Source organism: Rattus norvegicus, chromosome X (genome assembly GCF_021556685.1).
Source record: "Rattus norvegicus strain SHRSP/BbbUtx chromosome X, alternate assembly SHRSP_T2T, whole genome shotgun sequence".
NCBI classification, from domain to species: domain Eukaryota; kingdom Metazoa; phylum Chordata; class Mammalia; order Rodentia; family Muridae; genus Rattus; species Rattus norvegicus.
This window is the reverse complement of record NC_141554.1, coordinates 115,767,110-115,781,643: the sequence shown is the minus strand read 5'-3', so window position 1 is coordinate 115,781,643 and position 14,534 is coordinate 115,767,110.

Genomic DNA, 14,534 nt, shown 5'->3' with positions numbered 1-14,534 from the left:
AATAAAAATAAATTGATTTGTACTGAATTGATTCGAACTGAACAAAGACAACAGCAATAGACATACCAAAGTGGATAAGAGAAAGACCACAGGGGTCAACCCTACACAAAGAACTACCTATAACCAAATAATGCCAAGCACTGGAGTAAAATAGTCTAATTCATCTAAGTAACAGATATATAGATATAAATATATATATATGAAGATAATAAAAACTAATAAAAAAGGGTCCATGAATTTGAAAGAGAGCAAGAGGGTTATATGGGAGGATTAGAGGGAGGAAATGGAAGGGGGAAATTGTAAAATTATATGATAATCTCAAAAATAAGGAAAATAATACAAAATTAAATGGGCTGGAGAGATGGTTCAGTGGGAAAAGGCACTTACTGCCAAGCTGGGTCGCCTGCTAGAACCCATACAAATGGTGGAAGCAGAAAATCTTCCTCTGATACCCCGAAATTAAATAAATAAATAAATGTAAAAATAAGAGTATTAATTTTAAAAAATAAAATACAACTAAATCTTTACCAAAAGCAATCTACAGATTCAATGCAATCCCCATCAAAATACCAATCCAATTCTTCAAAGAGTTAGACAGAACAATTTGCAAATTCATCTGGAATAACAAAAAACCCAGGATAGCTAAAGCTATCCTCAACAATAAGAGGACTTCAGGGGGAATCACTATCCCTGAACTCAAGCAGTATTACAGAGCAATAGTAATAAAAACTGCATGGTATTGGTACAGAGACAGACAGATAGACCAATGGAATAGAATTGAAGACCCAGAAATGAACCCACACACCTATGGTCACTTGATTTTTGACAAAGGAGCCAAAACCATCCAATGGAAAAAAGATAGCATTTTCAGCAAATGGTGCTGGTTCAACTGGAGGGCAACATGTAGAAGAATGCAGATCGATCCATGCTTATCACCCTGTACAAAGCTTAAGTCCAAGTGGATCAAGGACCTCCACATCAAACCAGACACACTCACACTAATAGAAGAAAAACTAGGGAAGCATCTGGAACACATGGGCACTGGAAAAAATTTCCTGAACAAAACACCAATGGCTTATGCTCTAAGATCAAGAATCGACAAATGGGATCTCATAAAACTGCAAAGCTTCTGTAAGGCAAAGGACACTGTGGTTAGGACAAAACGGCAACCAACAGATTGGGAAAAGATCTTCACCAATCCTACAACAGATAGAGGCCTTATATCCAAAATATACAAAGAACTCAAGAAGTTAGACCGCAGGGAAACAAATAACCCTATTAAAAAATGGGGTTCAGAGCTGAACAAAGAATTCACAGCTGAGGAATGCCGAATGGCTGAGAAACACCTAAAGAAATGTTCAACATCTTTAGTCATAAGGGAAATGCAAATCAAAACAACCCTGAGATTTCACCTCACACCAGTGAGAATGGCTAAGATCAAAAACTCAGGTGACAGCAGATGCTGGCGAGGATGTGGAGAAAGAGGAACACTCCTCCATTGTTGGTGGGATTGCAGACTGGTAAAACCATTCTGGAAATCAGTCTGGAGGTTCCTCAGAAAATTGGACATTGAACTGCCTGAGGATCCAGCCATACCTCTCTTGGGCATATACCCAAAAGATGCCTCAACATATAAAAGAGACACATGCTCCACTATGTTCATCGCAGCCTTATTTATAATAGCCAGAAACTGGAAAGAACCCAGATGCCCTTCAACAGAGGAATGGATACAGAAAATGTGGTACATCTACACAATGGAATATTACTCAGCTATCAAAAACAACGAGTTTATGAAATTCGTAGGCAAATGGTTGGAACTGGAAAATATCATCCTGAGTGAGCTAACCCACTCACAGAAAGACATACATGGTATGCACTCATTGATAAGTGGCTATTAGCCCAAATGCTTGAATTACCCTAGATCCCTAGAACAAAGGAAACTCAAGACGGATGATCAAAATGTGAATGCTTCACTCCTTCTTTAAATGAGGAAAAAGAATACCCTTGGCAGGGAAGGGAGAGGCAAAGATTAAAACAGAGACTGAAGGAACACCCATTCAGAGCCTGCCCCACAGGTGGCCCATACATATACAGCCACCCAATTAGACAAGATGGATGAAGCAAAGAAGTGCAGACCGACAGGAGCCGGATGTAGATCGCTCCTGAGAGACACAGCCAGAATACAGCAAATACAGAGGCGAATGCCAGCAGCAAACCACTGAACTGAGAATAGGTCCCCCGTTGAAGGAATCAGAGAAAGAACTGGAAGAGCTTGAAGGTGCTCGATTCCCCAAAAGTACAACAATGTCAAGCAACCAGAGCTTCCAGGGACTAAGCCACTACCTAAAGACTATACATGGACTGACCCTGGACTCTGTCCCCATAGGTAGCAATGAATATCCTAGTAAGAGCACCAGTGGAAGGGGAAGCCCTGGGTCCTGCTAAGACTGAACCCCCAGTGAACTAGACTATGCGGGGAGGGTGGCAATGGGGGGAGGTTTGGGAGGGGAACACCCACAAGGAAGGGGAGGGGGGAGGGTGATGTCTGTCCGGAAACCGGGAAAGGGAATAACACTTGAAATGTATATAAGAAATACTCAAGATAATAATAAAAAAAAAAAAAAGAGAAAAAAAAAATACAACTAAATCATAAATCAATCTAAAATATGACTGTAAGAAATCTACATGCATGGAAACTTGAAACAACACTTAAGACTTCTAATCAAAAATCATAAAGAAAATTCTGCATATTCAAAAAGAAAAAGCAACACAGTTGTTATACATCAAAACTTATGGGTTTTGAGCTAAAGTGAAGTTTAGAGGAAAATAAAACTCTCTAGAAGGAAAATTCAGAATCCATTAACTAAATATTTAATTGATCAAATTAAAGAGACTATCAGAGTAATAAATCCCCAAGAAAACAGACATAATGAATATGTATAAAGCATGATTGAAAGGAAAAAAAACAAATGTGGAACATTAATTAAACCAAAATGGAGTTTCTTTGAAATAACTCTCTACTTAAAGCAAGGGTAATAGTGGAGAGGGATGGGGAAACAGGTAATAGAAATGTGGACTTCCAAATCTCATAATTGTTATTACAGATGCTACAGAGACTTAAAAGATAAAGTAAGGTTGCGTGAAGAAGTTCAATACACTTGAAAATGTAGATTTTAGACTGGACACATTGTTTAAAAGCATAAATAAAGTGACATAATAATACCGGATTCAATTCCCGAGGGGCTGTCACCGAAACCTCACATGTCCCTCTTTCTCACGTGTGCATTTGAAGAAATCAGTTTCACTGCCAAAAGTAACTTCCTCGCTCTTTACAGTCTGCCATGAATCAAGGGCTTCCACATGATTCCTGGTGACAGCACAGACCGTGAACACAGTCCCTGGCTACAGTAGTAGGACTGCAGACCCAGACTAAGACCTTAGAGGCAGCCCGGACATCACCATGGACTTAGGTGGCAGCTCAGGCCACTCAGATCAGTTTGTCCCCCAGAGAGGCAGTACAGCCTTACAGACTTGAACTTGGCTTCAGACTGTGCACCATCCATGGACAGTCACATGGCCTTTCATGGTAACAGAGCCATGAATATGAAAACCCATACCCAATCCCCCAATCCTCTCCCTAAAAAAAGACTAACGGCCTAAACAGGAAGCCAATGAAAATAACTCTGAGCAAGGATGATAAGGATGCTGAAGTGTATCTCTCCACAACTGATGGCTTCTGGCAGGGGTGCGGTTGTGGGAGGACTCAGTTCTACTTAAGAGGCTGGCCACTAGAGTTTGACGATGCTCCAGTGAGTATATGGACAACCCAAAGTGGGCTTGGTTTTGTTGTTTGGTTTTCTTTCCTTTTTTTTTTAAATTTTAATTTTAGTTTTCATTGGGGGGGGGGGTTGAGACGTGAAAGGACTGGAAAGTGTGTGTGATCAGGGTACATGACATACATTTCCCCAAAGAGTCAATACAAATATTGTGTTGGAAAAAATAAATTGATGTGTACAATGGAGAAGTACTTTCAGCAAGATGAAGGAAGCTGTCCTATAGCCCAAGATGTTATCTGATGACATCCTTAGTTTTGGGGTTGGTAAAAGCTAGTGGTCTACTAAGTTAATAATAGATTCAGAAATGTTTTTTTTTCATTTTCTTTTTCTTTTTTTGAGACAGAGTTTCATTCTGTAGTCCTGGCACTAGCTCTGAAGACTAGGCTATCCGCTTGCCTCTGCCTCCCAAGTGCTGGGATTAAAGGTGTGCACCACCACTGCCCAGCTAAGTGGACATTTTAACTGTTGTTTTCATTTCAGTGACCCTGGACATTGAATCCAGATCCTTGGGTATAGTAGGCGAACTCCTCACCACTGAGTTAAATACTTCAAAAAGGTTTTTATCCGTTATAAGATGTTAGGTCAGACACAATTTAGTAAGGAATGGCTATTCAGGGTGATGACGCTAGCCCTAGATAAGGCTGCAACATCCCAATGTTTTCCCGCCACTGTTGTTTTTGCAGTCAGTCATTATAAACAGTTTCCAGAAATTCTTGTTCATAGTGTGATAATTCAATACATGCATAAAATGTATGAGTCTCAAATTATGGTAATAGATAATTAAGGATTTAATATTACTGAATTGTAGAGTTATACTTTGTCTTTTATAGTTTTACCTCCAGGAGTGAACAATTTACAATGAATAAAAAAAAATGAAAAAAAAAAGACTTTTGTTCTTGCCAAACAACTGTTTTAAGATGGCCTTTTTCTGTCTGATGAAAAAGTGAACACAAAACCTTCCCTAACGGTTCTCTAACCATTCAATGAGTCAGAATATAGAATTGCTCCTTCAGGGAAATACCATCTTCATAGTACTATTAGACTAGTTGTACCAGCCATTCAAAGAAATTTGCAGTCTCTTATTAACTCTTCCATAGAAAAGGAAATTAGTAAGACTCCATTAGTCATTTTGATAATCAAATGTGACCATATCATTAAGGGATATTGTAAGTCTCACTCGTGGCAGTAGATGCAAAATTTATAAATAAAACATTATTAAACTAAATTCAGCACAGTATAAAATATAATGAATATTTACCAGGTTGGGTTTATTTGAGAGACACAAGATTACTTCAGTGAATTATTTAATGCAATTTTACACATTAATAAATTAAAGAAGAAACAAAACATTAATTATACAGAAAATACATCCAGTATTATCTTTCATTCGCTTAATAAAATAGTCTTAGATAGCTAGGAGTAATGGGTATCTTTCTTATACCAGGTAAAGGACATCATGTCAATAATGACACCAATCATTTTTATGGTACAAGAATAGAAATTGTTCCATTTAGGATTAGAGAACAGGGATGGAATGATGACTCCAACAGTAAGGGTAGTTGTATCTCTTTCAGAGAACTTGGGTTTGATTCTAAGTACTTACCAGGCAACTAATAGCTGTCTGTCCCAGATTATCCAACACCCTCTTTTGGCTTCTGTGGGCACTATATGCACAGGGTACACAGACATACAAGGAGGTAAAACCCAGATAGACATAACATAAAAAATAAGATTACATAAAATTAGAAACCAAAGATGCCTCCAAGAACAACTACTGTTCAATATCTTAGCCAGTGCCATGAGAAAAGAAACAAAGATTACAACCTGGTTAATAATCTTGTTTCCTGTACATTGATTCTATTCCTGGCAACATTGTTTTGTTAATTCTAATAGCTATTATAGACACAATCACATTTAATATGTATTATATTTAATTAATATATCTTAATTATGCTTTCTGAAAGCACTGTCAGAGTGTTTAATAGAAGTGCAACCGACATTCTTGCCTTGAACCTGTCCAAACAGAAACAACCAAATCTTTCATCATTACACACGATGTACACTTTAGGCTGTATAGGTGCTCCTTATGAGAAGTTTGCTGTGTTATTTTTTAAATCTGTGATGGATGTTCAGTTTTGTCAAATGCTTTTCTTCATTTTCTGAGATCATAACATTTTTCCCTCTAGTTTGTTAATATGGTAAATTACATTTATTTTTAAATGTTCAACGAACTCTTTATTCTTGGAATAAATTCCACTTGGCAATATTTAGTTTTAGAATACTGTTGGATTTGGTTCACAAGCATTTTGTTTAGACATTTTCCCATCAATATTCATGAAGAATACTAGCTAGGCTTTTTGTTGTTGTTTTTGGTGTTTCATCCTTTTCTGACTTTGGTATCAGGGTACTGCTGTCCTCATAAATGAATTGGGAAGTTCCTTTATTCTGTCTCTTAAAGGAAATTTGCAGTAGACATGATATTTCTTTGTTAATTATTTAATAGGATTTACCGATGAAGGTGTCTGGACCTAAAGATACATTTGCAGGATCACTTTTGCTGTTATATAGTTGTTCTTCTTGAAGGAGTCTTTATAGTTCCTCTTTCAAGGTGTTGTCAAATATGTTGTCACGTTAATAACTATAACTTAGCAAAATTATAATAATTAATTGTTAGGCTTTGTAGATAACAGTAGAATATGGAGCTCTGTGGCTTTTCTTCATATTGGGAATTTTTGTCCCCTTTTCATTTTTTGATCACTATGGCTAGAGGCTTATCAATTTCATCTTCTAAAGGACTCCAATGTTGATTTTGCTGCTGTCCTATTTCCTAAGCTCCGTGTTTACCTTTGTCTCCATCTTTTCTTTGGCTTGGCCTTTTCATTTTTTTGAAAGCTTTCTAATCAACTTCTAACTGTATACTACAAATTCTAATATGTGGTTTCAGTTGGTTGAGAATATTTTCTCATTTACATTGTGGTTTTTTTATTTCTATTTAAATGTTACTTGGAAGTATATTCTTTAGCACTCAAGTATTTGGGAAATACTATGTTGTCTCTATTTTCTTTCATCTTCTCTATCACTCTCTTTTCTCATTTCTATATAACAAGATTATTTTTTAGGTTATAATTTCTGTTTTTGCATTTTTATTGGAAATTTTATGTGTTTACATTTCAAATGCTATCCCCTTTCCTGGTTCCTCCCCCACTCCCCCTCCCCTGCTTCTATGAGGATGTCCCCTTCCCATCCACTAACTCCCACCTCAACACCCTGGCATTCCCCTGCACTGGGGCATCGAGCCTTCCCAGGATCGAGGGCCTCTCCTCCTATTGATGCCAGACAATGCCATCCTCTGCTACATAAGCAGCTGGAGCCCTGGGTTCCCCCATGTGTACTCATTGGTTGGTGGTTTAGTCCTGGGAGCTCTGGGGATCTGGTTGGTTGATATTGTTGTTCTTCCTATGGGGTTGCAAACCCTTCAGCTCCTTCAGTCCTTTCTCTAACTCCTCCATTGGGGTCTCTGCGCTTAGTCTGATGGTTAGCTGCAAGCATCCTCATCTGTATTTGTCACGCTCTGAAAGAGCCTCTCGGGAGACATCCATATCAGGCTCCTGTCAGTAAGCACTTTTTGGAGATTATAATGTTATGACATTTCTCCCTTCCCTTTACTCCCTTCAAACCAACTCACACAATCCCCAAACTCTTCTTTAAATTCGGGGCCTCTTGATTTTCTTGTTTTTGTTTTTTGTTTTTACTAATTCTTATTGAATGCATGTGTGCCTATGTTTATACACATTTATTCCTAAGTATAACCTGTTAAGTCCATAAATACTACCTAAATATATGTTTTCAGTGCTGACCATTTGGCACTGGACAAACAATTGGTGTGTGCTCCTCTGGGGAAGTGGTGGCTCACAAACATCTGTAATGGGATCTGATGCAATTCTACTTGAGAACATCTGTCTTTTAGTTAGGGAGATGCATTGTTTTTCTCAAGATCAGGATCAGCCCAAGGTCCTAATGAATGTCAGACAACAACTGACCCTGAGCTGTACCAGTAGGATTACATTATTTACTTCTTGGTGTCTTTCTAAATTATTTTTATTTTAGACAAGTCTTATCATATCGTGAAAGCTTTCCTTGAACTAATACTTCTACTTCAACCATCTCACGTCTTAAATTGTAGGCACATGCCATTAATACCTCAAGCCACTTAATTTTTAAAGTGATTTTGACGTGCTTAGCTCTAAATGTATCCTGATAGTATTTATCTTACCTGTCTTTGTTTTTCCTTTCATATATTCTACTTTCATTTAAACTGTGTATTTTTATTATCATATTTTCTTTCCTTTGTTGATCTACTAGCCATAGCTTTTGTTTTGATATTTTAAAAATTGTTGGGGTTGGGGATTTAGCTCAGTGGTAGAGCGCTTGCCTAGGAAGCGCAAGGCCCTGGGTTCGGTCCCCAGCTCCGAAAAAAAGAACAAAAAAAAATGAGATACTAAAAATTGTTTCAAGATTATTTAAACCATTGTAAGCGGTTTAATACTATGTTCATGCTCATTTTTATCATCTCATATATAATGTATAAACTTAGCAACATATAATTCAACACCTTCCCTCCCATCCTTCATGCTGGAGATGCCATAAATTTTACTTTTACATATTTATAAACCTCACAATTCACTTCTATGTTTATTTAAAGAATCCGTTGCCTTTTATGAGATTTAAGTAATATGAAAGATGTATTTACAAGGGTATTATTGCATTTTGATCTCCTTAGTTCCTTATGCATATCTTTATTTCCATGTGATATTATTTTAATTCTACTGAAAAGACAAACTTTAACAGTTCTTACGCAAGACTGCCTCTAATAAGTTCCTAAAACTTTTGTATATCTTTTCAAAGATATTTTCTCTGACATTAAGGACATTTTAGAGTGTCTTCTCCCTTGCACTGTTTCTGAAGTGATATCTACTGTCCATCACCTGGGTTTTATTCTTGAGTTTTACCTTGATCAATGGTTTTGATGAATTATTAGGATGTACTTCGGTATTGTTTTCCTTTGTTTCGATTTTCTAAGGTTCTTTAATTTGTACATTTAAAATTTTCATCAGATTTGGAAGTTTCACAATGGTTGTGTCCCCATCTATTTTGTCCTACATGTCCTATTTATTATTGTGGGTATTTTGTGTGTGACTACACCTCTTCTTTTTTTTTTTTTTTTGTGACACACACACCAGAAGAGGGCATCAGATCCCATTACAGATGGTTGTGAGCCACCATGTGGTTGCTGAGAATTGAACTCAGGACCTCTGTAAGAGCACTCAATGCTCTTAACTCCTGTGCCATCTCTCCAGCCCTAAGCTTTAGTTATTTTAAAAAATATTTTTCTTGGGTTTATCTCTTCTCTGAAATATAAATATCAAATAAAATTAAAGAAATTGTTCTACTGTCTTTCTGCATGCTGATAACTATGTCAGTTACAGGTTGATATTTAATTGGTTTATTTTTGCTTTTATTAGAAGCTAGTAATATTACATCATATAGTGTACCATCATTTGATTAATTGGTCAAATATTAGTAGAAATTCTACATTGTAGGATTTCTGACATTATGCTAAATTAATTATTTCTTCAACAATATTGTATTTTTTCTTCCTGGACATTTTAAATTCCATCCTTGTAGTCAAATATTATTTAAAAAAAACTTAAGATGACTGCCACGTTTGGACATGGCCCTTTGCAGGTAATTAGGATTAGATAAAACTGTAGAAAAACACCCAAATGGTAGAAAGCGGGTACCTTTAGAAGATGAAAAAAGACCAAGGTTTTATGAACTCTTTAGACTTTGTGGGCAAGAAGAGTGTTACTTCAAGTGGCCTTTTGCTCCTAGGCCAGAACTGGGAGCCAAATAAATTGCATTTTTTATAACTTTGTGACACTGAAGATTTTATTTTTATTTAATCAAAAGATGTGTGAATGTGAGCTGGGCAATGGTGGCACATGTCTTTAAGTTCCTACTCCGGAGGTAGGGGCAGATGGATCTCCGTGAGTTTAATGCCAGCCTGGTCTACAGCATTCCAGGACATCCAGGGATACACTGTAAATCTATGTCTTGAAAAACAAAAACAAAACAAAAAGATATGTATATGTACTGATCTCATTTTTATAACTTCAACTGTGACACTTTTAAATTTTATTTCATTAAAACTGTGTATGTATGTGCATGTGTGACTGAATGACACACATGTGGAAATCAGAGGACAACTTTGTATAGGTGAGTCTCCTCTTCTTTGAGCTTTGAAGAGTAAATGTTGGTTGTCAGGCTCGACAGCCAGCACCTTTGCCCACTGAGCAATTTTTCTACCTTGACATTGACTTCAGTTGGCAATTACTAACAGAAAACAGGCTACTACAGACACAAAATATTTATATCTCTGTGCAAAATGTATCAAAAGAATAAATTTCTGAAGTCAACACACTGAGTTATGTAAATGAGTTATGTAAAGAGTTATGTGCAGTTTGTAAAAACTTTTATGCCAGTCTAGTAAGCAACAACAACCTGATTCTTATCAGCTGTGGACCCAGCCAATCCAGAGCTTTGGAGGGAGAAACCCCGGAGCTCCGGGCAAAAGAAATCATGTCTGCAGGCCTTGTCTATAAGGGGTTTTAACATTTCTCAAGCATCCAGACACACCTTCAGGGCACAAAAGCTTCTCCAGCAGAAGTCAGTGGCCCATGCCAAACCTTAAACCTAACAAGCCATCACTAAGCTAGCAATCTTCATCCTGTCTGTCTAGGAATATTTGTGTGCCAGCAGGGAAGGGCCCAGGTATCCCATGTCACTGTTATTATGAACTTGAATAACAAGAACAATTATCGCAAGCACTTACTTTAGCACTTAGTGGGTATTAAAGTGAGGTATCTGTTGTAGGTGTGGGTGGCAATTCCAGCTAACAAAATTGCTTCATTGCCTCTGTCTCAAGATCCCACCTAGTGCAGCCAATAGGACTGCTTATTCTCCGGTGCTCTGTCTTCATTGGCTACAATGAGTATATACTTGAAACCAGGAATATTTATCTATGAGTTTGGTATTTGCTATTTTACTTATTTATATATGACTTTAGACAACTCATTTAAGGCCTCCAAGCCTCAGTTTCACTATATGTGAAATGAAAATAGCAATAGTTCTTCACGACTTTGGTATAAGCATGAAAGTCATTGATACTTCTAAAGTATCCAGAACAGATCATGATATAGCACAGGGATTCATATTCTGATTATCCACTTTGTTGTCTTTCCTATTTGGTTGTGAATAGAAGCATGCTGATAAATTCTTGATAAGCGGTTTTCCTCAGAAAGGCAAAAGAGACCCTCATTTGCAGTGTTTATTGACTAATGTGGGATAAATACAGTTACTATGGCAGAATTTTAGTTGTCAATACTATTGTTTCTGAGGCAGAATTGGGAAGGAATGTTACAGTAAGGACTTGAAGACAGAACCCTGTTTTGTTTTGTTTTTCGTCTTTATTAACTTGAGTATTTCTTATTTACATTTCGATTGTTATTCCCCTTCCCTATTTCTGGGCCAACATCTCCCTAACCCCTCCCCCTCCCCTTCTATATCGGTGTTCCCCTCCCCTTCCTCCCCCCATTGCCGCCCTCCCCCCATAGTCTAGTTCACTGGGGATTCAGTGTTAGCAGGACCCAGGGCTTCTCCTTCCACTGGTGATCTTACTAGGATATTCATTGCTACCTATGAGGTCAGAGTCCAGGGTCAGTCCATGTATAGTCTTTAGGTAGTGGCTTAGTCCCTGGAAGCTCTGGTTGCTTGACATTGTTGTACATATGGGGTCTCGAGCCCCTTCAAGCTCTTCCAGTCCTTTCTCTGATTCCTTCAATGGAGGTCCCGTTCTCAGTTCAGAACCCTGTTTTTAATCACTGACTTTTAGCACTAAAGGAACACATTTCAAGTAAACTGCGATTGGTCTCTGAAAGCTGATTCTACTTATTGAAATAATAAATCTGGTTGTTAGCATAGTGTTTGGAAATAAATACGGATGAATCCAGGTACAATGGTCCATCCTTGGGATCCCAGCATTGCGACATGGAAGAGGAGGGTCAGAACTGAAATTCATATTCGACTGCACAGGAAGTTCCAGGCAAGCTTGAACTATGTCACCCTTCCTCAAACAAACAAACAAACAAATGAACAAATTGAATTGTCACAAGACACTAATTTTTAGGTACTGGGGTAAACTTACTCTCTGTTGTAGCTCATGTGTAGTGGCCCAGAACATGGATTGAAAATTTCAGAGACCAAGTAGGCCACTCAATAGTTATGTAAATTACAGGGCTGCTGTAATCCTCAAGGTTCCATGTACAAAATCACAGCAAGAATACTCATCTCCTATAAGTACTGGAATAGTTAAATGAGGTAAGGAATGGCAAAGTGCCAAGGATATTTACTGGTTCAGAGTAAATTGTTAATTAAGAAATAGCCCCAACTCAGCATTTTACACTAGGGAATTTATTTTGCTTTTCTTATTTATTTTAAGTCATAGTACTTTTATTTTTTTTTAAAAAGTCAATGACAAAAAGGCAGGTTGTGCATCAGATAGAGACAGTAAGCTGTAAGACACACAACGGGATTTGTTCTCAGTGTCTAAATCCCATGAGAGTTTTACAGTTTTGGGGAGCACCTGGGGTCATGTGAGCCACCCAGACCCAGGGGTACCTGTGGGCAAAAATGATTCCTATTACATAATTCTCCCAGCAGCTGCCAAGTTCTTGAGAAAATGGGTCTTAAAAGAGTCAACAACTTACATTATATAAACCTGCATCTTAAGTTGAAAGTTCAAATGTAAACGTGTGTAATATACAAAGAGAGACAAGAATGACGATGGAAAGAGAGAACAGAGAAGTAAGATAAAATGCAAACGAAACTATACTTTTTCCTCAACTCTCAGTTTGGCTGAAAATCTTCCATGTTCACGCAAAAACAAAGGGTTTTTTCTCTCTTTTTCTTTTCTTTCCTTGTTTCTTTCTCCTCCTCCTCCTCCTTTTTTTGTAAGATTTCTTTTCTGAAGAGCAAAAGTAAAAAAGCAAAGCAAAACGAAAAAAAAAAAACAAACAAAAAACCTGTTCACTTTTGTAGACTGTGCTATTGAATTAAGACCAGCCATGTGGCTCATACCTGGGAGAATATCTGGGAGTCAGCTTGTCACCCTTTCATTGGCAGAACAACTGTACCAAGTGGAGAGATCCTGCCCTGGAAGATCAGAACTGCCCCCAGCCAAAGCAAGCAGTGTGGCATTTGCAACTCTGGTTAAGAGGAGTGACAGAAAGATTGAGGGAGTGATACAGAGAGCTCCCTCTAACCTCTCTTGTTCATTTCTGGCATGAAAACATGCCATTCGTTGTGAAATGTGGCATGTTGTGGGATGCTGGCAAAGCCTGCACGTCAATAAGGGCAGCTAACATCTCTCAAGTGCCCGGTGCATGGTCGGCACTGCATGTGTTGTCTTACTTTGTCCTCACAAGCAACCTGGGAAGTCTGCTTTACAGAGACTCTATAGAGAGAGAAAATGAAGCTTTGTGGAGGCTAATGGAGCCTATCCCAAATCACACAGCTGACACTAGATTCTAGTCATATCACTACTCTGGTTTGGCTCCCTACCACACAAAAACAGTGAGCTCGTTTCTACATGCGTTCCAGGAGCCTGGTCCATTCCTTCGTATTTTGTGTTTTAAACAGAAAAAAAAATGCCCTTAACATTCTTCAGCTTCTTTCTAGATTATCTTAAATGGCTAAAAATAAAGCTGGGAAAGTTTCAGCAACCACACTTTTGGCAATGGTCTAGCCAGGGCCACCACACATAGATGTGGATTTGTTGGATTCCACAAATGTACCCAGCCAAGTTGGAACAGGGGGCAAGTTTAATTTCAAGCAAAAACAAACAAAAATCTTGCTTCATTCGCCAGGCTAGTGAAAGAGGCCCCTTTTCTGAGTTCCCTAACTAAGCAAGTGGATTATGGGTTAACTGGGAAACAGAAATAGACTGTCCTCAAGCTAAGATTCACTGTCAAATAGAGAAGTTGGGTGTGGAAAGACTGCTTTGGAAAACAAAATGCTTGCAACCTCACCTCGTCTGAACAGTAACCTTACGATCTTCTTAGCTGAGACCCCATCATCTCAGCCATTCACAATATAATCTTTTCTCTCCGAGTCAGAGTCTCCACTAGCACATGTGGCATGATTAGGTGAATAATAAAATGACAGTCATGATCATCCATGTGTGCATCAACATGTTGAAATTAATAATATGCATACTCTCAATCCATTGTGGCACTATCAGAGGCAAGATAGGAAGTCAAGAAAAGTATCAATAGATGAATAGAAAAATACAATATGATTATATCATCTACTATATTCTAATATTATTCAGCCTTTAAAGTGAATACTGTGTCATTTGTGACCCTGCAAATAAAATTGGAGGACTTTCTGCTAAGTAAGCCAGACACAGAAAGCCAATTACTTCATGGTCTCACTTATAGGTACAGTCTTAACATATTTGAACTCAGGGAAGTATGGAGGTAGAGTAAGGTTATCAGAGACCAGAGGGAACACGAGTGAAGGTATTGGAATTTACTAGCAAATGGGACCAACATTTCATTTAGACAAAAGCAGCAATGACTT